This window comes from Camellia sinensis, chromosome 1 (assembly GCF_055761805.1).
Source record: "Camellia sinensis isolate YWXY chromosome 1, ASM5576180v1, whole genome shotgun sequence".
NCBI lineage: Eukaryota > Viridiplantae > Streptophyta > Magnoliopsida > Ericales > Theaceae > Camellia > Camellia sinensis.
In genome coordinates, this window is record NC_138961.1 from 140,164,083 (window position 1) to 140,191,219 (window position 27,137).

General features: G+C 40.1%; 1 long non-coding RNA gene across 1 annotated transcript in view; it reads right to left on the reverse strand.

Moving 5' to 3' along the window:
* Window positions 1-26,564, reverse strand: part of LOC145797943 (uncharacterized) — a 63,152-nt gene extending 36,588 nt beyond the window's left edge. Inside the window, exon 1 of the long non-coding RNA XR_014339165.1 lies at window positions 26,183-26,564. This is a non-coding gene — a long non-coding RNA (uncharacterized LOC145797943). The remainder of the gene's footprint in view (window positions 1-26,182) is intronic.
* Window positions 26,565-27,137: the final 573 nt, after the last annotated feature.

The window sequence follows — 27,137 nt, forward strand, 5'->3', positions numbered from 1 at the left end:
AGAATTTTAAGCAACAACCTGTTTGGTTTGTATATATATATATATATATATATATTTTACTCACAATAGAATCAAGTAAGCAGATTTTTTTTAAAATTTTTTTTTTCTGCTGCTGCCAGTTTTTTTTATGAGCCCAAACAAAGACCTTTCTTGTTTTAAAAAAAGAAAAAATCTTCTATACCCTTTTGTGTAACAGCATATATTTGTTTATTTAGCAGATTTTGCTAAAAAAATATGAACAGACTTTTTTTTTTCAAAATAATAATAATTTTTTTTTTAAGCCTGCTGTCTTTTATTTTATTTTATTTTGTATTAGTAGCAGTCCCTTGTATAATTGGTGCTTGGCTTCATAAGACTGTTTTGATCTTCTTTCATAAAGGTCTTTCAACTGGCCATTATGACAACTTCAAATCTTTCCTTACATTGAATTTCCACTTTCTACTAATTTATCCATCAAACTTGCATCCCTTCTTAGTTTGACAAAGACAATTTTTGTCTGTTGCTCCAATCAGATTCAAGCTACTTTAATGAATTCCACCATTCAATCTCCCCTTTGATCACTTTTAGAAAAAATTAAAAAAAAAAAAAAATCTGATTGGAACACAAACTTAAGCCTGTTGCTGCTGCCTTTTATTTTATTAGTAATTGGCCCAATTGTACAAAACAACCTTTTTATTTATTTATTTTTTTATTTTGTATCTAATCTAATCAAAGACTGCCCCTCGTGATTCGTGCAAGTGAATTTTAATTGTACGAATTATGATTTTTTTTTTCTTTTTTTTTTTTTGGCAATAGCTCACGTCTTTTTTCCTCTTTTGCAGGCAACACGCAAGGCGTTAGAGTTTGTTTGCAGGTATCATTGCCCCTTCTAGCCTAATGGCAATGAGTGGCTTGAATCCTTGGCAGTGAATGTGTCCTTTCACCCCAATGGCTTGAATTCTTGGCAGTGATTGTGTCCTTCACCCCAATGGGTTGAATCCTTGGCAGTGATTGTGCCCTTCACCCCAACGGCTTGAAACCTTGGCAGTGAATGTGTCCGTCACCCCAACGGCTTGAATCCTTGGCAGTGAATGTGTCTGTCACCCCAACAACTTGAGTCCTTGGCAGTGATTGTGTCCTCTTGAAACCTTGGCAGTGAATGTGTCCGTCACCCCAACGGCTTGAAACCTTGGCAGTGATTGTGTCTGTTACCCCAACGGCTTGAGTCCTTGGCAATGATTGTATCGGTCACCCCAACGGCTTGAAACCTTGGCAGTGATTGTGTCCGTCACCCCAACGGCTTGAAACCTTGGCAGTGACTGTGTCCGTCACCCCCAACGGCTTGAGTCCTTGGCAGTGATTGTGTCGGTCACCCCAACGGCTTAAAACCTTGGCAGTGATTGTGTTCGTCACCCCAACGGCTTGAAACCTTGGCAGTGATTGTGTCCGTCACCCCAGTGGCTTGAAACCTTGGCAGTGATTGTGTCTGTCACCCCAATGGCTTGAAACCTTGGCAGTGATTGTGTCCATCACCCCAACGGCTTGAGTCCTTGGCAGTGATTGTGTCCGTTACCCCAATGGCTTGAAACCTTGGCAGTGATTGTGTCCGTCACCCCAGTGGCTTGAAACCTTGGCAGTGATTGTGTCCGTCACCCCAACGGCTTGAGTCCTTGGCAGTGATTGTGTTCGTCACTCCAATGGCTTGAATCCTTGGCAGTGATTGTGTCCGTCACCCCAATAGTTTGAAACCTTGGCAGTGATTGTGTCTGTCACCCCAATGGCCTGAAACCTTGGCAGTGATTGTGTCTGTCACCCCAATGGCTTGAAACCTTGGCAGTGATTGTGTCCGTCACCCCAATGGCCTGAAACCTTGGCAGTGATTGTGTCCGTCACCCCAATGGCTTAAAACCTTGGCAGTGATTGCGTCTTTCACTCCAATGGTTTGATTTCTTGGCAAGGGGCTTTCGTCACTTTCTTTATATTAGGACATTTTGCCTCAACTAACCCCCCCCCTTTTTTTTTAGTAAGTATGAAAAAGACACTCGAATATCTTCGACGTGACGAGAGGAATGTATTGGATAAATCTGGTCCGAAAATAATTCGGCACAAACCTATCACTGCTTTATTGTCACCTACCGAGTTGGACCCCTACATCCCTTTACATACGGCTTCCGAAGACTTGGTCTATACAGGAATTCGAAACTGCTGTGAGATTCTCGAGAAAGGGCACTCCAAATCAATCGGTTCATTCCCTGTCTCAATCCTCCGTCCATTTTCTGAAGACCTTGACTGCTCTGAATTTAATACTCTTCTTAAGAGAATGAAACATGAAAAATTGAAGTGGGATAATTCTTTTAACGTCCGCAGTATTTCTACTCATTTGCAATCCCCTATATGGATTTTTTGGTTGAATGACGTTCTTTCCACATTTGCCCCTATTTTGAAGAAGTGTGGGATTTATTCTGCATTCTATGTATCCCAATTTGCTTATGCTAGGAATGTTGCCCTGCTCAAAGGATTCTTAGAGCGGTGGTCACCCAACACCAACACTTTCCACACCATTTACGGCGAACTTGGGATCTCTTTATGGGACCTTCATCGCATTAGTGGGCTCCCCATTCGTGGTGAGTTTTATGAGGAGTTCACCCCCTCCAATGACATTCTATATTCATCCCAAACATCCAAGGCATGCCATGGGCTTTTCTCCAATGACATTCTATATTCATCCCAAGCATCCAAGGCATGCCGTGGGCTTTTCAACATTTATGCCAGCTCTTCTCAATCCAAGAAGTTTAACCACTGGATTTTCAAATTCATTGATGAATCCCCAACTTCGATTAGTGGTTTTCAACGAAAAGACAGAATTCCTGATGATCTGTATCTTTCTGGTTTTTTGGCGAGCTGGCTTAGCGGATTTGTCTTCCCTCACACTTCCGGGGAAATTCGTCCGACGACCTTTCATGTAGCCACCAAAATGGCAGGTGGAACCTTATTTGGCCTGGCCATCCCCGTCCTTGCATACCTCTATCATTCTCTTGGTAAAATGGCATCATCTTCACCTGGGAAAGAAAATATTCAGGGTCCTTTACATTACCTTTTTGGATGGATTTCATTATATTTTGTTAAGACTTACTCTTATGGGGGTCCTCAGTCAATTTGTCCGATTTCTAATTTTCATTTCATGCCATATCTTGGGTTTATTGGAAACCAATCGACTGCCCAGTTTTTTACTGATAAGTTTCCATTTGTGGATTCTCTCCTAACTTATCGTACGGAGTGTCAGTTTAGGGCTCTTACCCATGAAAGTGAACCTTCAGGCGTTCTGGTCGACTCTGAAAGGATATCACCGTTCCACCTTGGCTATCTTATATCTTTGAGGCAAGGGATTTTAACTTTTAAAATGGGATTTAATTTCATTTCTAAACCGTACTCCCCTAGCCGATATGGTCGTCAATTTGGGTTTGCTCAAGTGTGCCCTACACCGCTTAATGTATCTTGTCGGCAGCCCTCTGAGTGGTCTAAATTTTATTACAACTGGCGCCATTTGCTACGTTGCGGTACAAAAGTCTCATTGGAGTTACCAGGCTCACGATCTACTTCTCACGTAACCATGCCTTATGCCAATTGGTGGTTGGGAACTTCCTTTACCGTGCTTCAATATGTTACTCATACCCAGCCGAAATCTTCACACAAGAGAAAACTGGATATGTCAATTAAAGACCGAAAGACGAAGAATCCTCCTTACTCTAGAGCTAGGTCATCATCTTCATCTATTGCTTTGGAAGCATCATCACCTCAGAGAATGGATAATAGTCGACCACTTATTGCTCCTTCTCGATCTAGTTACTCGGTTTCAGATCTCCTTCATCTTTTCGAGGATATGTGTAATTCTCAATTTAAAATGAGATTTAGCTTTGAGCAAGTAGATTTTGGTCCTCAATTTTCTAATCTCGCAAAGCTTTTTCCAGAGACTATGTTTATCAGTGATTGTACAGGAACTTCCCAACCCACCGTAGCGACCAAAACCCCAATGGATCAATTTTGCACATACTTGTACTCTTTTCTTGAAGATAAAGATGAGAATATGATTCAAGAACCCTTTGAGGGAGATGGGTATGAATTAACTGCCTTGGGTCGTATTCGCATTAAGAGTGTTGAAATTCCTTCTCCTACCAAATCTTTTGATTGTTCTCTCAATGGAAGTAGCGAGAGTGAAGATGAGTTTTATGACTACACCCCTCTTTTAGATGGCACACCGACTAAGATGAGTAAATCGCCTTAAGCAAATGTAGCTTTTTCTTCTCCTTCGAACGAGTCATCCAAGCTATTAGAGAAAGGTATAATTCTTTTTTTCTTTTCTTTTTTTCTTTTTTTATTTTTTAATTTTTTTTAATTTTTAATTTTTTATTTATTATTATTTTTTTTTAATACCTTTCATTTTCTTAGACACTGCGCCTCGGACTTCCCCAGCTGCCTCGCATATGCCATTGGCTACCTTTAAGGGTATTCTTATTCATTTCTTGTACCTCATTTTATTTCATCATGTATAGATACTCAAAGAACTCTTTTCTCTTTAGATCATGCCACATTGCAAAATCCATGGTCTGCTTGTGGGAATCACAACTTGTCTCCTCCACCTAAGTCTCTTCAAGCCGTACACCAATGTATACTTCATTCATATATATATATATATATTGTTTTTACCTTCTGTGTTTTCATTGAGTATCTCCTTCTATTTTCACAGAAAATACTTCTGACACATTGGAAAAGACAGACGAAATTACTTCTGATACCTCGGAAGAGGCCCAAATTCTTGCAGACTTACTTGAAGCAAATGGGGTTAACAAATTATTTGACAAACTTGAAGCACCCTTTGCTCCATCTAACCTTCTTTTGGGAACTTCCTCTAACGAAGCAGCCACCCATATTCAGAAAGGTCTTACTATTTCTCTCCAATCAATGACGGATGTTAATGGCATGATTGCTGTAGCAAACAAAGTTTTCATGATTTTGAAGAGTTTGGGTGTAGACTTCATCTCCTTTTATGAGAAGGTGAAGATATTCCTTGAGTGCTTTGCTTTGAAAACCCAACTTGCAGATTCTTCAAACTTGTCTACTGCAGAATTTGAGGCCCAATATTATGAGAAGAAGCTTCATTTCGACAAAGTTTCTAGCGAACATGAACAATTGTCTGCTTCAATTATCAAGTCGGATGAGCACATTGCGGGTCTTAATCAAAGGATTATTCAAACCAAAGAGTTACTCAAACAACTTGAAGAGGAATTGTCATCCACCCAAGCGGAACATGCATCCTTTATGTATGATTTTGCATAAGCTTTCGAGAGTGTTTCTAAATCAGAAGAAGACGTGCAAACTGCTCTGAATGTTTTGAGCCAACACAAGAAGAAGAATGGACAACACAGTGTTGTGGAACGTACTTTTGAAAGGGCTAAGGCTTCTCTTAATGAATGAATGCACTTTTATTTTTTTATTCATCCGAACATAATGTATTTATGAAATTTCACTCAATGATAGATTTATTTGTTATATGAAATTTCTCAATACAATACATTGATTTGTCTTATTTTAGCAGTACACAATAGATTTATTTGTTTATATGAAATTTTCTCAATACAATACATTGATTTATCTTATTTTGGCCGTACACAATTTATACTCTTGCGGGCCAGGAGTATCCAATGTTTTATCACCTTAGATTTCGGTGAGGTATTTTAGCAGTTTAACCACATACAATACCGTTGGTGGTGTTTGACTTTTGTTTGGCCGTACACAGTTTATACTCTTGCGGGCTAGGAGTATCCAATGTTTTACCACCTTAGATTTCGGTGAGATATTTTAGCAGTTTAACCACATACAATACCGTTGGTGGTTCTGACCTTTGTTTGGCCGTACACAGTTTATACTCTTGCGGGCCAAGAGTATCTAATGTTTTATCACCTTAGATTTCGGTGAGGTATTTTAGCAGTTTAACCACATACAATACCGTTGGTGGGTTTTTTTTTTTTTTTTTTTTTGCATCTAATCTAATCAAAGACTGCCCCCTCGTGATTCGTGCAAGTGACTTGTTGTTTTTGATTTTGTACTTGGCAAATAACTTGTTCAAAGCATCACTCCTGAATGGCTGTCCATTATCCATGATGATACTTTCTGGAATCCCAAACCTGTAAATGATATGGGTTCGGATGAACTCGGAGACAACTGCGCTTTTATATCCTTTAAAGCCACAGCCTCTGCCCATTTTGAAAAAATAGTCAGTTGCAGCTAGGATGTATCGATATCCTGCTGAAGATGGAGGTACAAAAGGACCAATAATGTCCATACCCCATGCTGCAAATGGCCAAGAACAAGTTGTTAAATGTAAAGGCTCTGGGGGTTGGTGGAGAAAGTTCCCATGGAATTGGCAGACTTGGCATCTTCGAGCATAATTTATGCAATCTACAATCATAGTCGGCCAATAGTATCCCAACCGTTTTAGATGCATATGTAATTTAGGACCACTTTGGTGTGCCCCACATACACCTGCATGCATTTCTGCCATTACCTCTTGAATACGCTCCTTGGCTATACACCGCATGAACATTCCATCCAAAGACCTTTTGTATAACGTTCCATCTTTCCACAGGACGAATTTGGTAGCCGTACGTCTCACTTCAATTCTTTTTACTTTATCTTCAGGTAGCCTACCATGTTAGAGGTAAGCTATGAATGGTTCCCGCCAATCCTCCTCGTTTTCTCCTTTCGCGGTGACAACCAAGATTGGAACCAAGTCAGAAACCTCTTTTAAAGGTTGTAACACCCTTCTTTCACCTACCGTGGTAGTAATTGTTTTGCTATCTGGTAGGGTGAGTGATGCAGCCAAACTTGCAAGTGAATCAACTCGAGCATTTGTTCTTCTCTTCACATGGAAAATATGTGTTTTTCTGAATTGCGAAAGCAATTGATCAGCCCTTTCATGATACGGAATGAGACTTGTTTTCTTAACAATGTATTCTCCACGGAGTTGCTTTACCACCAGTTCCGAATCTCCATAAATTAAGAGTTCTTCAATAGGAATTTGTAATGCCAATTCTAATCCAGCAATTACAGCTTCATATTCTGCCTCATTATTTGAGCATCCTTCACTTAAGGCGAAAGAATGGGTGATTATAGCATTGTTTGGAGTCACAAACACAATTCCAATTCCAGCTTTATTGTTTTTAGGATTTTCTTGCTTTTTGCCATCTGGACTCCTTGAAGCTCCATCAAAATACATCTCCCATCCTTTCTGAATTTCTACTTGCATAACCTCTTCATCTGGTAAATCAGTTACTAGGGGTGAGTCATCAGGTATAGGATGTGCTGCCAAAAAATCTGCTAGAGCCTGCCCCCTTACAGCTCTTTGGGGAACATATTCAATTGCGAATTGTTGGAGAATTACAGCCCACTTTGCAATTTTCCCTGAAAGTATGGGCCGTGAAAGTATATATTTCAAGGGGTCTGCTCTTGATATCAACTTGACTTCGTGTTCCAAGACATAGTGCTTTAGTTTTTGCAAAGCGAACACCAAGGCAAGACATGTCTTTTCGATAGGGGAGTAATTGACCTTTGCCCCAACCAAAGTACGACTCAAGTAATACAAGGCATTTTCTTTCCCATGCTCATTATGTTGTGCCAACAATGCCCCTAACGAACCATCCGAGGTTGTTATGTACAACAAAAGTGGTTTTCCTTTTATTGGGCTCATAAGTACTGAAGGCTTCAAAAGATACTCCTTAATACTATTAAAAGCATTTTGGCATTGCTGATCCCATTCAAATGGAACACCCTTTTTCATCAATCTTGAGAACGGCAAACATCGACCAGCCAAGTTAGAAATAAATCTTCTGATATAGGCCAATCTCCCTTGTAGCCCCTTCAATTCCCTTAAATTTCGTGGAGGAGGCATTTCGGCAATAGCTTTAATCTTGGTAAGGTCAATTTCAATCCCTTTGTTTCGAACCACAAAGCCAAGAAATTTTCCTAATGAAACTCCAAATGCACATTTTTGTGGGTTCATCTTGAGTTTGTACCTCCTCAAACGTTCGAAGATTTTTCTCAAATCTTCCACATGGTTTTCCTTTTCCTTTGTCTTGACGACAAGATCATCAACATAGCATTCGATGGTGTCATGGAGCATATCACCAAAAATTACAGTCATCGCCCTTTGATACGTGGCCCCAGCATTTTTCAGGCCAAAAGGCATTACCTTATAGCAAAAGACTCCTCTCGGAGTCCTGAATGCAGTCATTTCTTCATCTTTAGGTGCCATTCGGATTTGATTGTATCCTGAGTATCCATCCATAAAAGACAAGGTTTCATACCCAGTAGTTGCATCTACAAGCATCTACAAGAAGTTCAGTGATGGGCAAAGGAAAGTCATCTTTAGGACAAGCCTCATTGAGATCATGGAAATCAATGCAAACCCTGATTTGACCATTCTTTTTCTTGACTGGCACTATGTTTGCTAGCCAGGTTGGATATTTGACTTCTCTGATGAATCCTGCATTGATAAGCTTGTCAACTTCGGCTTCAATTTGGGCTGTAAGCTCTGGTCGAGTTCGCCTCTGAGGCTGTTTAACTGGCCGTTTCTCAGGGTAAATTGCAAGCTAATTGTAGACACCCCATTTTTGACCGTCCTCAAGACTTGGACGTCACCATTTGAACACTCGGTGATTATCCATGTTTGTGTTTGTTTGGAGTTCCCGGAGGTCTCGGCTCGCGCGCCTTGCCTCAGGATCCCCGAACTCAACCGTTTAGTGTCTGGTTTTGCACCAAACACTTGCATCTTGCCTTTGAGAGGCAGGGTGAGGCTTGTAGACCATCCCCACCCACCACCGGCAGTGGCTAGAGGCCACCGGCTGGTGTTTGATGCCACCGGCAATGTAGTTTGCCGGCCGGCACTATTTATTGCCGGTCAGCACTATTTTGTGCCGGTCGGCACTCTTTTTGGCCAAGATGGCATTTTTGGCCGGCCGATTGCTGTTCATCTGCTTTTGCAGATATTTTTAGACAGCGGTCTTGCTTTTGCTCTCCTCCATACCCGTGTATGGAGGGATCTCCCTCTTGTAAAGCTTGTCTTGTAAGCTTTACAAGAGATATAGAGAGAGGCTCTCTCTTGGAACAAGAAGAGAGGACTTAGGCTAGAGAGAGAGATTTTTTGGGAGCAAAAGACAGCCATTGTTGAGCTCTTGTTCTAAGGTTTGGGTGAGATACACTTTCTATCTCTCTTTCCCTCCCATTTGTTCACTAGGTGCTTTGTGTCTTACTATTGCACACAAACACCTAGTGTTTCACCTTCCTCTTGAAACTAGGGTTCTAAGGGCTTGTTCTTGAGTTTCTTGACTGGTTTGGAGCCAAAGGAGGCCATTGGAGCATCATTTGTGAAGAAGGCTTCAAGGGTGAGAATCTAGTCCCATTTTCCCCCCATTTTTGCATTGATTTTATACCCATCTTAGAGCTGTTTTTGTGCTTATTGTATAACATAAAAGTTCTGTTTTTAGACCCTCTTTGTTGTTTATTAAGAGTGTTTTGTTGTTTGAGCGTTGTTGACCACCCTTAGGCCTTGAAAGGCCTCTTTTTTTGGACCATTTTGCGCTAGCTCCGGGATTTTGGTGTTGGGGTCTCTTCACCACTGAAATCTTGAGGGATTTCAGTGGTGAAGATGATGCCTTGAAGTCCCAAGAATGAGAGGGCCACCCCCTCTCCTTGTTGTCCTTGAAAAGGGCATATTTTGGCCTCTTAAGGAAGCCTATGCTTGAGTGTGTGTTGAGCATGTTTGGTTTGTTTTTCATGCTTATATACCTATAATATAACATGATTTTAAGTTGGTTTTGGAACTCCATGCATGCTTAGCATAGTTGCCATGTAATGCCTTATTTATGCCTTAACATGTTTTAGGTTGTTAGCCTTTGTTGGAGCATGTTTTAGGCTTGCATTTGTGAAGATTTTGTGCTTATCTTGACATGTTTTAGGTCTGTCCCTAAGTGTTTGGGTTGATTTCGGCATGCTTGATATAGCTCCTTTGTATTTGGGCTTGTTGGCCTTGAGTATGTGCATGTGTAGCATGACATCTTTACATTATTTTGATGATTTGGGATCATCCTACATGCCATTTTAGTCCCATTTCCATGCTTGTTGGATTGCCTTGCATGTCTCTTTAATGCCTCATAAGCTTGTGTAGCAATGCTCCATGTTTTGGTGCTTATTCATGCTTTTGTTTTGAGTCATTTGAATGCCATTTAAGTGATTCTTGAGGTTTGTTTTAGCATGATTTTAGAGCTCATGTTGCATGTTAATTGTTCATGATTGCCCCTTTCAAGTGTGCTTGAGGGTTGTCTAATTTGCGCCTAAGTGTTGGGCCTTAATCGTGTGTACGTGTGCATGTGTTTTGGCTTCTTGTTTTGGTCATTATGGCCACTGTTTTAGGCCTTATTAGAGCTGCCTAATTCATGTATAAGCCCATCTTGCCATCCATTTGCATTGCCACATGTATGCTTGCATAATTGCATAAGTTCATTGCCATGCCATGTTGCATTCCTAGCTTGTATGCCTAGGTTGCATTGCATCTTGCATGCATTCCTTGTCCCTTGACTTGGGTGATAGGGATTGGGAGTTTTGTTTGATTGGTTTGCATTGCATTTGAAACCAAAGTTGCATACTTGGTTCTTTGGGCCATCATGCATGGAAATGCGTGATTGGTGGTCCGAAAATCGAGGCACATGCCCCTTTGAGTCATTATCATGATAAGGGACATGGTTGGTGCATACATGCCTTGAATTGTGCTGCCATGCCTTGTTTTGCCCTCTGTTGCTGTGAGTTGCAGGTTCTGCAGGCTTTCTTTGCCGACCGGCAGTGTAAGGTGCCGGCCGGCAATCTTTTCTCTGCCGATAGCTTCAATTTTGTGTCGATGGCCACATACCAGTGCCGATGATGATCCCACTCAGCCGGTGGTACTCCCCAGTGCCCAGGGATGTAACCCTGAGGTTTTGACAGCCTCCAGAGGAGTGAAGGAAGGAAAACAGAGGCAGCTCGTGCATGGCGGCGCGCTTTTTGAGGCGTTTTACTGTTTTTCTTAGTCTATTTAATTTGTTAATTAAATTAGGCAATTTGTAATATTAATTAGCTTGCGTAGTTAATTAATTTGTAATATTTATTCGGTCCCTCCGAGCGAGGGCAAATCTGTAATAAGTGTGCGTGAGTGTGTGTATGTCTTCCAACCTCACGTCTTTCTTCCCTTTTATTTACCTGCTTATGATGGTAGATTAGGGCATGTTTAAATTCAGCATACCTTATGCTATGCATGCGTGCATTCATGCATTTTGTATTACATGCATTAGGCTCGGTACATCACGCTAACTGCATTCGTACTTCAAATCAAAAAGTGAATATGTGATAATTGTGCATTTTCACATGACATGTTTAGGATAGCCGAGCCTATTCTAGCAACATTTTGTATGCGATGCATTAGACACTCAACATGGACTTGGATCATGCATGTTTGCTAACGAGTTCTTTGTTTTGGCACGGAGTACGATGTAAGTATTTCCGCTTTAGCATATCGCATGAGTGTGAATGTCGCCATGACAGCATGCTTAACATGTGGCTAGATGCTTATGTGTTATAAACTGCTTGAATGCCTGTGGGTGAAGGTTGGATTGTTTGAGTTGGAAGAACTCATTGAAATCCGTGTTTTAGCCTACTTGCGAGTAGCAAATTCCAAAGCATTTTCAAAACGAACGGATATGCAATGTTTCTTTCCAAATTAGGCAATCTAGTCTATACTTGTTTGTTGCGCGCATAACGTAGTAATTCTAGGCTAATAATTGGTTTAAGAACACATAAAGTTTTCAAAAACGGATATCACGGTTAGTAGAGGCCGGTCTTCGGACCGGGCGAAAGGGGGTGCTCATAGTTGACCTTCCCCGATCGTACCCAAGCTCCCGAGCCGAGACAACTCCGGTGATGACGGACATGTGGCCTTCGGCACCGAGTCAGGGTTTCCTAAATTTCCCATTTTAAAAAATATTTAGGTGGCGACTCTGTATCTGGCAAAGCAGTCCATGTTTGGCACTACTTTTTCAAAAATCTGTTTCTCAAAACGATTTGCCAAATTTGGACTCTTTGGTTCAAGATTAAGAACCGCGACACAAAATCGAGAGTCTGAACTGTAGCGAGGTCCCCCCGCGGGCTTGTTACACTTATGGACTACAATCTCTGGATTAAGACCAGGCATCTCACTATAGTTCCATGCAAATATGTCACGATACTCCCTTAAAAAGGAAATATATTGCCGAGCTTCTTCTTCCTTTAAATTTGCACTAATGAAGGTTGGTTTGTTTTCTCCTTCATCACCCAGATTTATTTCACGAAGGTCATCCACGGTGGCTTGGCCTCCTGCTTCAAATTCTGCTGGTGCAGGTTGAGCTTCATCTTGGTCAACATCTTCCAGCACATCTTGAGTGATAGTCATGTTTACTGGAAATTTTTCCTCATTCCCCTGATAGCCTAACCCCTCTGTCCTGGCGGTGATAATACCGCCTTGCTGGATAGCCTGCCTCTGTGAAGGTGTTAATGCAAAGTCAAAGGGTGTCATTGTTCCTGGTATTTTTTCAGGATCTAAACCAACTTTTACCAACATCTGTGTGATTTCTGCACTGAAGGTAGGCTTCTGAAAACTCGAGATGTTTTCTTCTTGCATTTGTTCAACTTTCACTTTCTGTTCAACATCTCCAAGCGAGTGGAATATGATGGGTTTCGACCCTTTTCCTTTAGAAGGGACCACAATCTTATTATATTTTTCCACATAGGTGCATTCTGTCCTTCTTAATGGCAACGTGAACTCACCCTTGAGATCCAAAATTGGATTTATTGGGCTAGAGCCTTTGCCCCCAGTTTCCTTTCGGACTTTGGCACATATCGAAAAGTTTTTTTTGTTGAAACTGGAGTAGACTCTAGAGCGTCTTTGACATTCGGAGTATCTTCAGACTTCTTCACATCTTTTCCCTTTCTTTGTGAAGTCTTTGTATAGAAGCGAGCATCAGCATAGTAGGCCTCTACTTCTCCAAATGGATCATTGTCAGCCACAATTGTCCCCTCTTTTTTGGGTGAAGGCAACGGGTACTTAATACATTGGTGAAAAGTTGATGGCACTGCATGATGATTATGCATCCATGGTCTCCCAAGCAAAGCATTGTAAGAGGTGTCTACATCAATAACCAAGAACTCAGTGCTTTCTTCAATATCCCCAAACTTGGTTTGTAATTCAATTTTCCCCATTGGGCGTTGCTCATTCTGATTAAATCCTTGAATGACCAAACGACTTGGGCGAAGTTGTGAAATTCGAACCCCTAATAAATTTAAGGCCCTCCGAGGCAGAAGGTTCACCGCAGATCCTCCATCAACGAGAATTCGAGAAATTTTCGCATCATGGATAAGCCCAGTGATAAACAAAGGCCAATTATGGTCTGTCATTTCAGCACACATGTCTTTCTCACCAAAGGTTACCATAGCCATGCATGTAGTTGCCTTCTCTTGATTTCTACCCTCAATTTTTTTGTGGAAATCCTCTGGCTTGGACAGGGCATATATTAAAGACTTTCGAAGCTCTGGAGACATTTTTAGTGCATCATATACGCTCAACAATGCTGGAATTTTCTTTAGATGAGCTAGTACATCATATTTCACTTGCTCTTCCTCCAGCAAAACTTGTGGAACTTCCGACGTTTGAGGGTCCTGAGGATTTCGTAATTTTCTCCAGTAGGTCAAATAAGTCTGGCATACTTTAGCAACCGCCTTTTCGTTGACCTCAACTTCTTTTATTCCCTCACTTTTTTGGACCATGTTAACTGGTCCAGCTGCAGGGTGGTCATCATCATCAGTCACTTCTCCATCTTCTTGGAGCTGCATTCTTCTCCCATTTCTTAGGTACCGGGAGTCACGCCTATAAAAGCATTGAGATTCTTCAAAACCATTCTTCATGGCCTCCCAACTAGGCACCACGACTCCATCGAGGGAGCAATACCAGTCAAAGGCGATCCCCTCTAAGGAAAGGGGGAATTGTTTTAGGCAAGGTGCTTCATTTTGAGCTGTTTCCCCACACTGTTTCAAAAAACGTCTAATATGTTTTTGAGGATCTCCATACCCCTCATATAGGACAAAATTTGGAAGTTCCTATCCTTCAGGAAATGGTGTTTGCTCTACCCATAAAGGGAACAAATCCCTTGGGCGATAAGTGCCCATCTCTTGAAGGTCAAGGGCAGTTTCAATCTTCTCCTCAATTGTGCCTTCTATGAAATCATATGTTTGACAAGATGTACCTTCGTCATCCAAATGTTCTGACATCTCAATTTCTATTGGCCATGGTTTATAAAATGTCCTATAGAATCGATCAGCCATGGTGTCCCAATCTGGGATAGAATTAGGTGGCAGGCTGATGTACCAATCCGCTGCCCATCCTTCCAAAGAAAGAACGAACTGCCGTAGAAGTAACGCCTGGCTTTTTACTGTGTTTCTACATTGTGCAAGGAAACGAACCAAATGGCACCTTGGACAACCTGTCCCATTATATAAAGGAAAACGAGGTACTGCATATCCTCGTGGGAACTGAACCCATTCGACCCAATCAGGGAAAGGGTGTCCAGAAATTTGATTTCTTTCAATACTCAAATTTTGATGGGCTTCAAAACCCTCATCTTTCAAAGAGACTGTTACTTTTGCCTAATGTTCCGTTTCCCTTCTAGCTTCAATTTTTGCTTTCTCATCATCACCTGAATTGCGAATGATATGTATTTCTCGCTCTTCAAAATTTACGTCCACAGTGATGACATTACAAGGAAAGTCAAAGTGGTCACTTGATACACTTTCTCCATCGTATGTCCTAGCTGAGGATGTGTATGGTGAATCATCAGGGGAAAAGTCAAGTTCCCAATCTTCATTAGGATCCTCAACTTGAGATGACTTTGCTTGTTTACTTGAATGCTTCCATACTTCATCATCCGACTTACACCTGCCATTCACCTCATCATCCTTGAAGTGTAGTCATTTTTTCGCCTTTTTTACAAGCTCAGAGTCGGACCTACACCCAGTGTCTCTTTGTTCTGTTCCCCTTACATATTCTAGAGTGCTTTGATAGTACATTGGTGGTACTGGCGAATACTCTGGAGAAAAGGCTTCTGGTGTATACTCTGGAGAAGCTGGTGTATATTCTGGAGAGGCTGGTGTGTATTCTGTAGAAGTTGGTGTATACTCTGGTGACTCAGGTATACAGATAGAAGATGTAATGCAATCCCCTTCCCTAACTTTTGAACCAACTTCACCCTCATCTTCCTCGCCATCACTCAAAACAATGATGGTTAGGCAAGGGGCCAAAGTAAACTTTTCCTCCTTTCTTTTATCAAAGTATGTCTGCAACTCCACAGATTGAAATTTTGAAGGTAAAAATTCCTCCAATGTGACTGGGACAGGAGGACCTTGCTCTAACTGCTCATCAGGGACCAATTTCTCCCCCTTTTCCTTCTTTGGGTTCTTTTTTCCTTTTCTCTTACTTACTTTGGCTTTTTTCTGCTTCCTAGAAACTTTTGGCCCTTGTGTTGTTGAATCAACCACACTTCTAGCTTTCACTGTGGCATTTTGTTTTTTCTTCATGCTTTTTGACTGATAAACAACCCATTCACCTTCATTATCATTGTCGATAGTGATTGGGTTAGCAGATGCTTTCTCTTAAGGGAGTTCGATAATTTTAGAGTCCAAAAGTTCCTGAATTTTATCTTTCAGAACAAAGCACTCTTTTATCGGATGGCTAATCAAATGATGGTAGGGGCAATACTTTGGATCGTTGGTCTTTCCTACCTCATGTGGTCTTTTTACCTCAGAGAGAGCAATCAACTTTTGCTCCAACAGATCTTCAAATAGGTCTTCGACCATATCATCCATGAAGGAATATTTCTTCTCCAACCTCTCTTTCATAGTCACTTTTTTAAATTTCTTGGGCTTTTTAACCCCTACTACAACGAGACCCTTCTTTCTGGTTTCGATTGTAGTTGCAGTCGAGGACTCAACCCTTTCAACGGCCCTAGACCTCCTTCGTTTAGCTAAATGCAGCTCCATATCATGAGCTTTAGTGCATAGATCATTGAATCCTTCAAAAGTTTGAGCCATAAGAGCCGTAGAGAGCTCATGTCGGAAGTTGTTAAGGCACATCCGAATTAACTCTAATTCTGTAAACTTTTGAGGACAAGCAAATGTCAAAGCTCGCCATCTTGCAATGAAATCTGTAACAAACTCATTGTCACGTTGCTTGGTCTCAATTAGTTCTGGTACTCCAACTCGTCTTTGTGTGTTGCAGAACTGTTTAAGGAACTCCTTCACCATAGAATCCCAATTTAGGATTGATCCCTCAGGAAGATTAGCATACCAAGTAAATGCAGAACTTTCAAGCGATTGGACAAATAGCTGCAGGCACAGGGCCTCATTCTGGGCTATTGGCCCGCATCTTGAAAGGAAATGAGCCACATGTTGTCTTGGATCTCCTGTTCCATCAAACATTTTGAAATCTGGTTGGGAAAAACCAGAAGGGAATAGAACAGCATCTACCCATGCTGGGTAAGGTTTTGTAATTATTCGAAAATTCTCATCATCTTTTTCTTTGACTTTCTTTACTTGTCTCCTCACCATATCATCAATCATGGCCATGAGCAATGGATTCATACCACCACTGGTTAGATCGGAGTAACAAGGACCATTGCCCCCTGGGGCTAGTGTGCTTTGTATGCCCACGGATGTCCCCACAACAGGTTGTGTCATTTGTTTGGGTGCACTTCCTGGTCCTATCATTTGGGCCTGTAACTGTTGCATTTGCTCCAACATAGCAGCCATTTCCCGTTCTCTTCTCTCAAGTTGTTCTTGTAGGGCCACCACTTTTTCCTTGAGACCTTGGTCTTGTTGGACCTGCGAATTTTCACCTTCTTTCTCAACCTCAGTCATCATAACTGCGACTTTGTTGATATCTTTCAATTCATTGTTTCCAATATCCGTTGAAACAAACGAGATAGAATCATCTTGTTCGTATAAAGGATTATCAACCCCCACAACATTACTCATATTTGAAGCATCTGACTGCGATGCTTTGTTTTGAGCCTAATGGGTTATGGACCTTGTCACAGGCCCTTTTCTTATTCCCTTCATAGATAGTTCAACCAAAGTAGAAATATTTGCCAAGGGTTGCTTACCCTCCTCCACCTTAGATTTTCCAACAAAGACAGGACTTTCAACTTGTTTTTGGGGTTCATCTTTCGAGAGAGCCCTTTCAATAGCTCCTATAACATTTGTTGCCACTGTTCTTAGTTCCAGTTTCTTTAAGGCCTTATTTCTTCTTCGCCTTTGTCTTTTCGAAATTGGACCGGATGACATATCAAGTCGAGCCCCTAAGGGCATAGAAGGAACCGTTTGTGCCTTTGTAAATTCCTCATGAATTTTCAAAACAGTCCCTACATTTTTAGAGCGTGGCAATTGATGTTGATTCAAATCCCGTTGGGCCAACAGGTGTTCCTTATTCGAACCTTGTCGGGCCAACGGGTGTTCCTTATTCTGTCGGGCCAACGGGTGTTTCTCATTCGAACCTTGTTGAGCCAACGAGTGTTCCTTATTCTGTTGGGCCAACGGGTGTTCCTTATTTGAACCCTGTCGAGCCAACGGGTGTTCCTTATTCAAACCTTGTCGAGCCAACGAGTGTTCCTTTGGCTCCTGAGAGTTGACTGAGATTTGGTTTGACTGATTTTGTGCTCTGAACAGAACTATCAGTTCGTAGGCAGCAACTGTTTTTTCAACAACAGGGGCCTTTTTTCCATCAACAGGAGTTTGGGTCATTACCCTCCTCCCAATGGCCCTAATGATGGCCATGTTTTCAACAGAAGCTTTCTTTTGGGCAGACTCCACCATTTTAATGGAGTCTTCTACCCTTTTGAGTAGTTGGGCCACAACATTTTTTGTTGCCCCCGTTGAAGCTGCAACAAAAGTCGCAGTTGCAAACTGATTAGCCTCCTTTGCCTGAATTAGAAAGTTCTTCGTTCGGGCTGTGGCCCTCACAATTGCGTACTGCTTTGACGCTTTCACATAATCTTCAGTAATCTTTCTCAAACTTTCAGCTTTCTAGAGAAGTGTGACTTTCTTCGTCACACCAGTTACCTTCGGGACAGCCAAGAGCTTTCACTCCGGAGCCCCTTGGGTGGCAGGGGAAAGAAGTGCATCTTTCCAGGATTTCGTTGGCTCTACCTTTGAGACAGCCAAGAGCATTCGCTCCGGAGCCCCTTGGGTGATGGGTGTTATCTCCAACCTTGGTGATTTCAGAACCACTGGAGTGTAGGTTTGTCTCCTAACAGTTGCTTCAGCATTCCTATAACAAAAGAATAAGTCAGTAAGTTTCAACTATATATATATATATTTTTTTTTTTTTTTGTTCTTCAAAAGATGGGAGGAGAAATAATGTCCCATTGGGCGTGCCAGAATTTGTAGACACAAATTTTAAAACATGAAATGTTTCAACACATTTCAAAATTTTATGTTACAAATGTCCACTGTTTAGTTTTTTGACTAAACAGTGTTGATTATTTGAATAGCAGATTCTTATTTCCGATCTGTATTTCAGATCGTTAATTACACATTTTATACAAATGAAACCTCCGATTAATAAAAAACAAAATAAACAACAAAAGACAATTTAAAAAAAAAGAAATATTTTATTGAGATTGTTATGGGTTTTGAACCCTCGAATACAAAATACAGTTTGGGTTTGGAACCCTTTACCTATTCATCGCCATTAGCGTAGGCTCTTGAGTTCTCTAGGCTTATCTTCTTCTTTCTTGTAACGATTTGTTTAGCTCTCAATTTCTTTCTCTCTCTCTCTCTGATCTTTTCACTTCTGATTCTCTGATCCCCCATCTTGTGTGATGGTCCTCATATTTATGGAGGGCCATCAGGTGATAGGAATGCTTCATCTTCAATTTGAATTTCAAATTGAATGATAGCGCCATTTGAATTTTGAATAATAACGCTATCTGATTAATCGTATATCTTATTAACCGGATTGATGGTTTCATCCTGTGTGGTGTCCTTGCTGTAGGCTCTACAGGTGTCATCTTTCGTAGGCTCCATGTGTCATTTGAGCATCTTGAATAACGTTGAGATACAATGTCGTTTTACTTATGTACTTCAATGGATCATATTGATCTTTTTTAGGAAGTGATTACCTACAGCCTTCTTATTATAGGCTCTATACGTGTCATCAATTTAGTTAAAATTTATGTGCCAACAAACCTTATAGAGAAAAAATCAATATCAATACAAGTCTAAACATTTGACAATCCAAGACATGTCGATGACCACTTTTCTTTGATCCAATCAACAAATAACTCAGAACCCATATAGCGCAAACACCGAAAGAGGTGAAAACAAAGATACCTATAAGGATAAATCATCATTGGCTTCTAGGGTTTAAGGGAAATCGATCAGACTAGTAAATTATCACTGTAACAAGTGATTGAAAGAAATTTTATGCATACAAAACATACATACATATGGAACGGGGAAAGGGGGGTTCGGAGAAAGGAAATCATTGCAGATGGGAGAGGTGGGGAGAGAGAGAGTTGAGGATGGAAGGGAGAGAGAGAGTTGAGGATGGAAGAGAGAGAGAGAGAGTGCTCCTGAGCTCCATACCTTGAGATAGATTGTAGAGAACGAAGTTGCAATTTCGAGGGAAGGTGTACTTTTTAAAGAGCAAGCTGTCACGGATTAGGCACTTGTCATCCTCCCGAGAAGCCGGCTCCACGAGTGGTGCTGCATACCAGTGAATTATGCCCAAGGACCAACCCAGGAGATGCGATAGGGATCTACCTTGCCTGCCTTGCAGCTCGCAAACTAATGCGCTTGCAAGGTGGGTGTAGAACTCACACAGTGTTGTGAAAAGCGCGCCTAGGTGCAAAGCAAAGCGAGGCGCAAGCTGTGCGCCTGAACAAGACTCGGGCAAGGCGCTTTGAGGCAGTCACGCACCTTAGACGCGACTTGAACCAGGCAAGAGATGCGTAAGGCTCGCGCCTAGGCGCGCTTGATTGTTTAGGAGCTTATTCTGATCTAACGGCTGTGGTGTGTGTGTGTTCGAATGGCTCTAACCACAGAGGATTACAACTCATATACAATATGACCCAAATACGACTCAAATGAATCCCTAATCTGTGTCGTCTCTTCCTGTCTCACCTTGGACTTCGACTTTGACGAGGCTGCTGGACTTCGACTTCGACTTCAACATTTCAGGTGTGCTTCGACTTCTTCTTCTTCTTCTCTTCTGGTTCGTTGTGCAAATTTTATCTTATTTTCTCTTCTGGTTTGACTTCTTTGGCTCTGTTTTTTTTTTTTTTTTTTTTTTTGGGCTTCTTCAACTTTGACTCTCTCTCTCTCTCTCTCTCTCATTCTTCTTCTTTTTTTGGGCTACTTGTCTGTCTTTGTCGACTGCTCTATTTTTTTTTTCTCTTCGCTGCTTCGATGGTCCTTTTTTTTTTTTTGGGCTTGTTCGACTTCGACTCTCTCCCTCCCTCCCTCCTTCTTCTTCTTCTTTTAGGTTGCTTGTTTGTCTCTATCGACTACTCTGTTTTTGTTTTTTTTGTTCAATTATGCCTCTTGAGTCTCTGTTAGAAACCAAACAAAAAAAAAAATACAAATACAAAATAAGACTTATATTACTGATTCTGATTGATTAACTAAAAAATACACTGAAAAAACTTTACAAATAATTATTTAATACACTGTGCTGTTGGTCTGTTTTTTTTCCTTTTTGTTTTTTTTTTCCTCTGTTAGAAAAAAAAATTACAAATAATTAATTCATCACACATTATATTACATTGAAATTATTTTCCATTTATTAAATTTGTTGTGTAGAAAATGACATCGGAAAGTAATAGAAAAGATCCGACGTGACAACATGCCCATTTGGTAGAGGAGAATAATTTAAACAAATCTGAGTGTAATTTTTGTGGTAAAGTATCAAATGGAGGTGTTTATCGGGTGAAACAACACCTTGTGAGAGGTTATAGGAATGTCACTGCTTGCCTGAAGTGTCCAGCTAATGTAAGAGAAGAGATTAGAGAGTTCATGTCAAAAAAGAAGACACAAAAAGAAGAAATGAACATGTTGCCTGATTTCGATGACATGGACACATGGAAGATGAAGATGAAGATGAAAATGTTGTTGAGATCAATGTCAATCAATGCCTTAATTTGACAAGTAGCAACCAAGGTTCATCCAAATCCAAATCCAAATCAAAAATGCCAAAGAGAAAAGGACCTATGAATTTTTACTTCACAACCAATCCTGAATCAGTGATGAAAAATCGAAGAGACTAAGCAAAAGGGAAGCAAACCAAAATTTATGCGAATGACCCTTACAAAAAGGAAATGAGAGCTCGGGCAATACAAAGATTTGCAAGGTGGATGTATGATGCTGGTATCCCTTTTAATATAGTAAATTATGAGAGTTTTGGACCAATGATTTAAGCCATTGGGCAATATGGTCTCGGTATGAAGCCACCAACTTACCATGAAGTGCGGGTTACCCAACTCAAAAAAGAGGTGAAACATACTGAAGATTTGATGAAGAATCATAAAGAGGATTGTGCAAAATACGAGTGTTCCATAATGGCTAATGCTGCACTGATAAGAGGAGGACATTGATTAACTTTTTAGTTAATTGTCCAAGAGGAACCATGTTTGTTGAGTCGGTTGATGCTTCTAGCTATTCAAAGGATGGACAGAAGCTAGTTGAATTACTAGACAAGTTTGTGGAGAAAGTTGGTAAAGAGAATGTGGTGCAAGTTATCACTGATAGTGCTGCAGCTAATGTATTGACGGGTAAGAATATTTCCTCCTTCCTTATGTCGAAATTGTTTACTCATAGTTTGTTTTGTATTTAAAATTTAAAAACTTGAAAATAATAATTCTTCGTAATTGTTACATTATAGGGAGGTTTTTGGAAGCCAAGTATGAACATTTGTATTGGACACCATGTGCTGCTCATTCCTTGGACTTGATGTTAGAAAACATTTTTAAGATACCTCAACTAAAAAAGACATTTGAAAGGAGTATTGTAGTACATGGCTACATTTACAACCGGCCTACGTTGCTAAACATGATGAGGCGCTATACAAATCTGAAGAATTTGATCCAACCTACAAAAACTAGATTTGCAACAGCCTTTCTGACTTTGTCTAGGATGTATCAACAAAAAAATAATTTGAGAAAGATGGTCACTTCCGAAGACTGGACCTCAAGCAAATGGGCAAAGGAGCCACAAGGTAAAAGAATGGCACAAACTTTGTTGATGCCTTCATTTTGGAATACTATTGTGTTTGCCCTTAAGGTCTCGGGTCCTCTCGTCAAAGTGCTTAGATTGGTTGATACCGAGAAGAAACCTCCCATGGGATACATTTATGAGGCAATGGATAGGGCAAAAGAATGCATTGCAAGTTCATTTGATCATAAAGAAGAGAAGTATAATGAAATCTTCGAAATGATCGACAAAAGATGGGGATGTCCAATTGCATCGGCCTTTACATGTACGAAGTAGTACCGTGAGGGAAGGGTGAAAAGAACCCCCATCGGGGAGTGAAATAGAACATGAAACCATAAGCTCCCAAGCAGTGGGAGGAGCCTGGGGCTCTGACCGCGTGCCTGCTGAAGAATGAACCGGCGACTCATAGGCAATGGCTTGGTTAAGGGAACCCACCGGAGCCGTAGCGAAAGCGAGTCTTCATAGGGCAATTGTCACTGCTTATGGACCCGAACCTAGGTGATCCATCCATGACCAGGATGAAGCTTGGGTGAAACTAAGTGAAGGTCCGAACCGACTGATGTTGAAGAATCAGCGGATGAAGCTACACACTTTCTTAGCCCAGAATTCTTTTACCCAAAAGCTTTAGAGGTTCAAAAAGATCATGAAGTGATGAATGGGTTTTATGAATGCATGCAAAGGTTGGTCCCGGATGTCACTGTTCAAGATTTGATCACTAATGAAATGAGTATTTATACGAAGGCTGAGAGCCTTTTTGGCAAGCCTGTTGCGATTAGGCAAAGAAATACAAGGGCACCAGTTAACATATTATAAACTCAGAGTTTACTTTTAGTAAATACTTTTAGTAAAACTCAATACTTGCTAACAATTATTTCTAACTAGTGATTATCGCAGCTGATTGGTGGGCATCATATGGTTCTAAAACCCCAAACTTGCAAACTTTTGCCATAAAAGTCCTTAGCGTAACATGTAGTTCATCGGGTTGTAAACAAAATTGGAGTGTATTTGTACATGTGAATATTTAACATTCTAACTAATTTTTTGTTGAATTTAAATATTTTTTATTCTCATTATATAGAATTTAATATTTTTTTAATACTTGCAGCTTCATAGCAAGAAAAGAAATAGATTGGAACAACGTCTCAATGATTTAGTATTTGTCAAATATAATAGAACATTGAGATTTAGGTATGACATGCGGAATACTCTTGATCCCATATCTTTGCAAAATATTGTTGAAAGCAATGAGTGGTTGCTTGGGAGGATAGATGGAGAATCCGATGAAGATAATGAGCCAGTGTTTGATAATGATGATGGCTTGACGTGGGCCACTGCTGCTAGAGCTTCTGGAGCAAAAGAAAGTAGCCATGCAAGTACAACAACAAGTTCACGCTCAAAGGCACAACCGAGGATGTCTAAATCATCAAGATTAACTCCACTTCAATTAATAGATGAAGAGGAAGCGGGCTCATATGACATAGAGAAAGATGATGTTGAGGGATATAAATCAACTGAGGGAGAAGAAGATGATAGTTTGCTTGCCATTGATGTTGAGGATGATGATTGATTGACCGACCTAACCTATCCTTTCTTATGATATTGATGTTTAGTATTTATTGGATATTTATGTTTTGGATGTTTAATGTCTATGTTTTTTTATTTTATTTTTATTTTATTGAATGTGGATTATTTTATCTTTGAAAATTGAAATGCTATGTAATATGCACTTTCATGACTTTGAGAATTATTCTATAATTTGTCTTGAATTTTGATTACTTTTTATTTTAAAACAAATTGTCTTAGAACTATGAATGATTAGTTTATGTTAATTTTTCTATTTTTTACTAAGATTGTGCGCCGTACTTCAATAAAGCCTACGCCTCGCCTTGCGCCTAGGCTCCAATAGACCTTCAGCGCCTTAGTGCGCCTTAAGCCTTTAAAAACATTGTCGCATTCCCAATGAGTCGGTACGTGATATGCTACCACCGCCAGTCCCTGATGCCCTCGTCAAGGGGACATTACCCAACCTGCCGCCATGCTTGTCCATTCCCCTACCCATGGGAACCCGCCCTGTGTGAACACCACTCTGGGTGCGGACCCCACAATGAAAGCGCTTGGTGTAAGTCCCACGTACTGTTCCCATCACAGTGCCCCTAGGCTAGCTCTGATACCATGTGTCACGGCCTTGGTTGTTTCCAAGCTATCCGTGCAGCACTTAGACAATCTCAAGCTTCACTTGATGATGCTAAGTCAGCATAACTCACAAACTTAGAAGAGAGACAAGTTAAGAAGACAATAAGAGTTTGAGAGAATTTTGTATTCGCTATGAGAAAGCTTTACAATTCTTAGATCCTTGATGGAGCAAATGAGCCCCTCTCCTATTTATAGGAATCTTAGGCCTTCTCTAGAATATTCCAGAGCATACAAGAAAAGGACTATGGAGAAACTTTTCATGGAAGCTTTCCTTACCCTACAAGAGGGTTCAAGAATCCTCCTAAAAATACCTATATAAACATCTACCTCATTCTAAAAGTAGGTGCATGGATCTTTTACCATCTTCATTTCTCTAGGAGGTTCTAAAAGCTTCTATTGCTTTCATTTGTCCAATCTTCACTTAAATGATATAAAACATATTCTAAATCCTTCCATGTACATTATAAAATTATGTACCATATTTCCACATTTTCTTAAGTCTTCCAGGAACTTCCGGAATATTCCATTAGCCTCTCTTCCTTAAGACTTCCTTTTGGTAGGCAATTTTGTCTAGGTAATTTGGCGGGATGTGACAAAACGCTCTAAACCCCTACACTCTCTGCCAAGTACATCAAAACCCTAGATACTCAGCTCGCTGCAGAGCTTTTTGATTGGCGACACTGAATTTTTCAAAATACAACATCGTCCACTTCGTTTTGACGTACACAATGGATAGGGAATTTCAATCTAGCCACCATCTTTAAAATGCTAATCAATGCACACTAAAAATGTTTCAAGAATTTGAATATACAAGGGAGGTTTCCGTGTTAATAAATTAAAAATTAAATACGAAAAAGAATATATTGAGTGCTCAATTTTTTAAGTTGCAAAATTATTTAATAAAAATTTAAGTATTGAATTAAAGTAAATTTTTTGATATGTATAATATTAAATTTGAAATTTATTTATTTTCAAATTATATTTTTAAATTTTCATACTGTGAAAGTAAAATGGTAGTGGTGGTGGTGGCGGAAGGATAGTGGTTATGGTGATTTAGTTTAAGCAAAAAGAATGATGGTGGTGGTGGTGATGTAATGATAGTGGTGTTTATGGCAACAGTGGCAGTGATTCTGGAGATGAAAAGTCGTACTAGTTATTGTGGTGGTGTAGGGGTGTGCGCGGCAGGCTGCTGTGCAGTTTAAGTATTAAATAGAAACAGCGTGTCAGGTGGTGGATTGACAAATTTGTCATTAGAAACCACCATTTTTTAATCAAAAACCGGCAAAGCGATTGGCAAATCATGGCGGTTTCGACTTGGCATTTCGGACGGATTGGCGAATTAGAAAAAATTGATTTAAATTACAAAAGTGGAATCAAAGATTTAAAAATCCTAACTTTTAATTAACTAAAATAGTCAAAATTAAAATAGATGTCCATTCATCTAACATTCAACATACAAACTAGCAGACTAAAAATCCAACAATCCAAAATTATAGTTGATTGTTATGGGGTTGATGATGGATGATGCAGCCGAAGGATTGGATCACTCTAAAGGATCCAAATTCGACAAACCTAACCAAACCCAAACAGAGCTATGCATATATATATATATATATAGATACATAGAGTACTGAGTACATACACACACCCAAATGGTGATTGAATTTTGGAGATGGAGATGAAATCATGGGCTTCTTTTCCAGCATCTACAGAGAGAGGCAACCACCCTCAGAAACTTCCGAACTCTTTGCTTGAAGAAGCCTCAATTCATTCTCTGGGTTTCAATCTCCAGATTTAAGAAGAAAAATTATAGAAAAGAGGAGTTATCACAGAAAAAAGAAGTGTCCTTTCAAAACATGAAGAAAGATGTCCTTGTTAAGCTACTAAATGACTCATTTGTGTACAAAACCCTAAAAAAAAATTCAAATTCATGGAAAAATAAAAAAATAAAAAAATCAATTAAACACCATGCAAGTAATATATTGGGGATTATGATTAAGAGCCAATGTGAAAACATGGTCACCAACAGAACAGCTAATATGGAGAGGGAGAGAGAGAGAAAGAGAGAGAGAGAGAGTACCAGGCGACGACGATTAGCGGCGGTGATCTGCGTCAATCGGCAAGGCGAGAGGCGAGAGTGTTTTCTCTCTCTACTATTCTTATATGCACAGTTGGGTATTGATTGGGCGTGTGTGTGAGTATGTTTTATTAAAGCCTATTTTGAAAAGGAAAATGTGTCGTAACTCAAATTTTATGGTTCAAAAGTGGTTTAAATGGCCAAAATGACGTCGTTTTGGCCATTTTTATGTTGTTCTGTACTCAAAACGACGTCGTTTTGACTATTTGAGCCACTTTTGAGCCACAAAATTTGAGTTACATAGCATTGTCGTTTTGAAAAGTAGTTGGTGTTTGGCAGGTGTTTTTGGAGTTAAAATAGTTGCAAAAAATAAAATAGGTTATTTTAGTTACAATAAATAAAATATTATATTCAATCTATAATCATTATACTATTCTCTTACAAAAAAGTCAAAAAATCAAAAAGTAAAAAGCCTTTCTCAAACCAAGTTTTTACCTCAGACTAAAATAGTCAAAAAAGT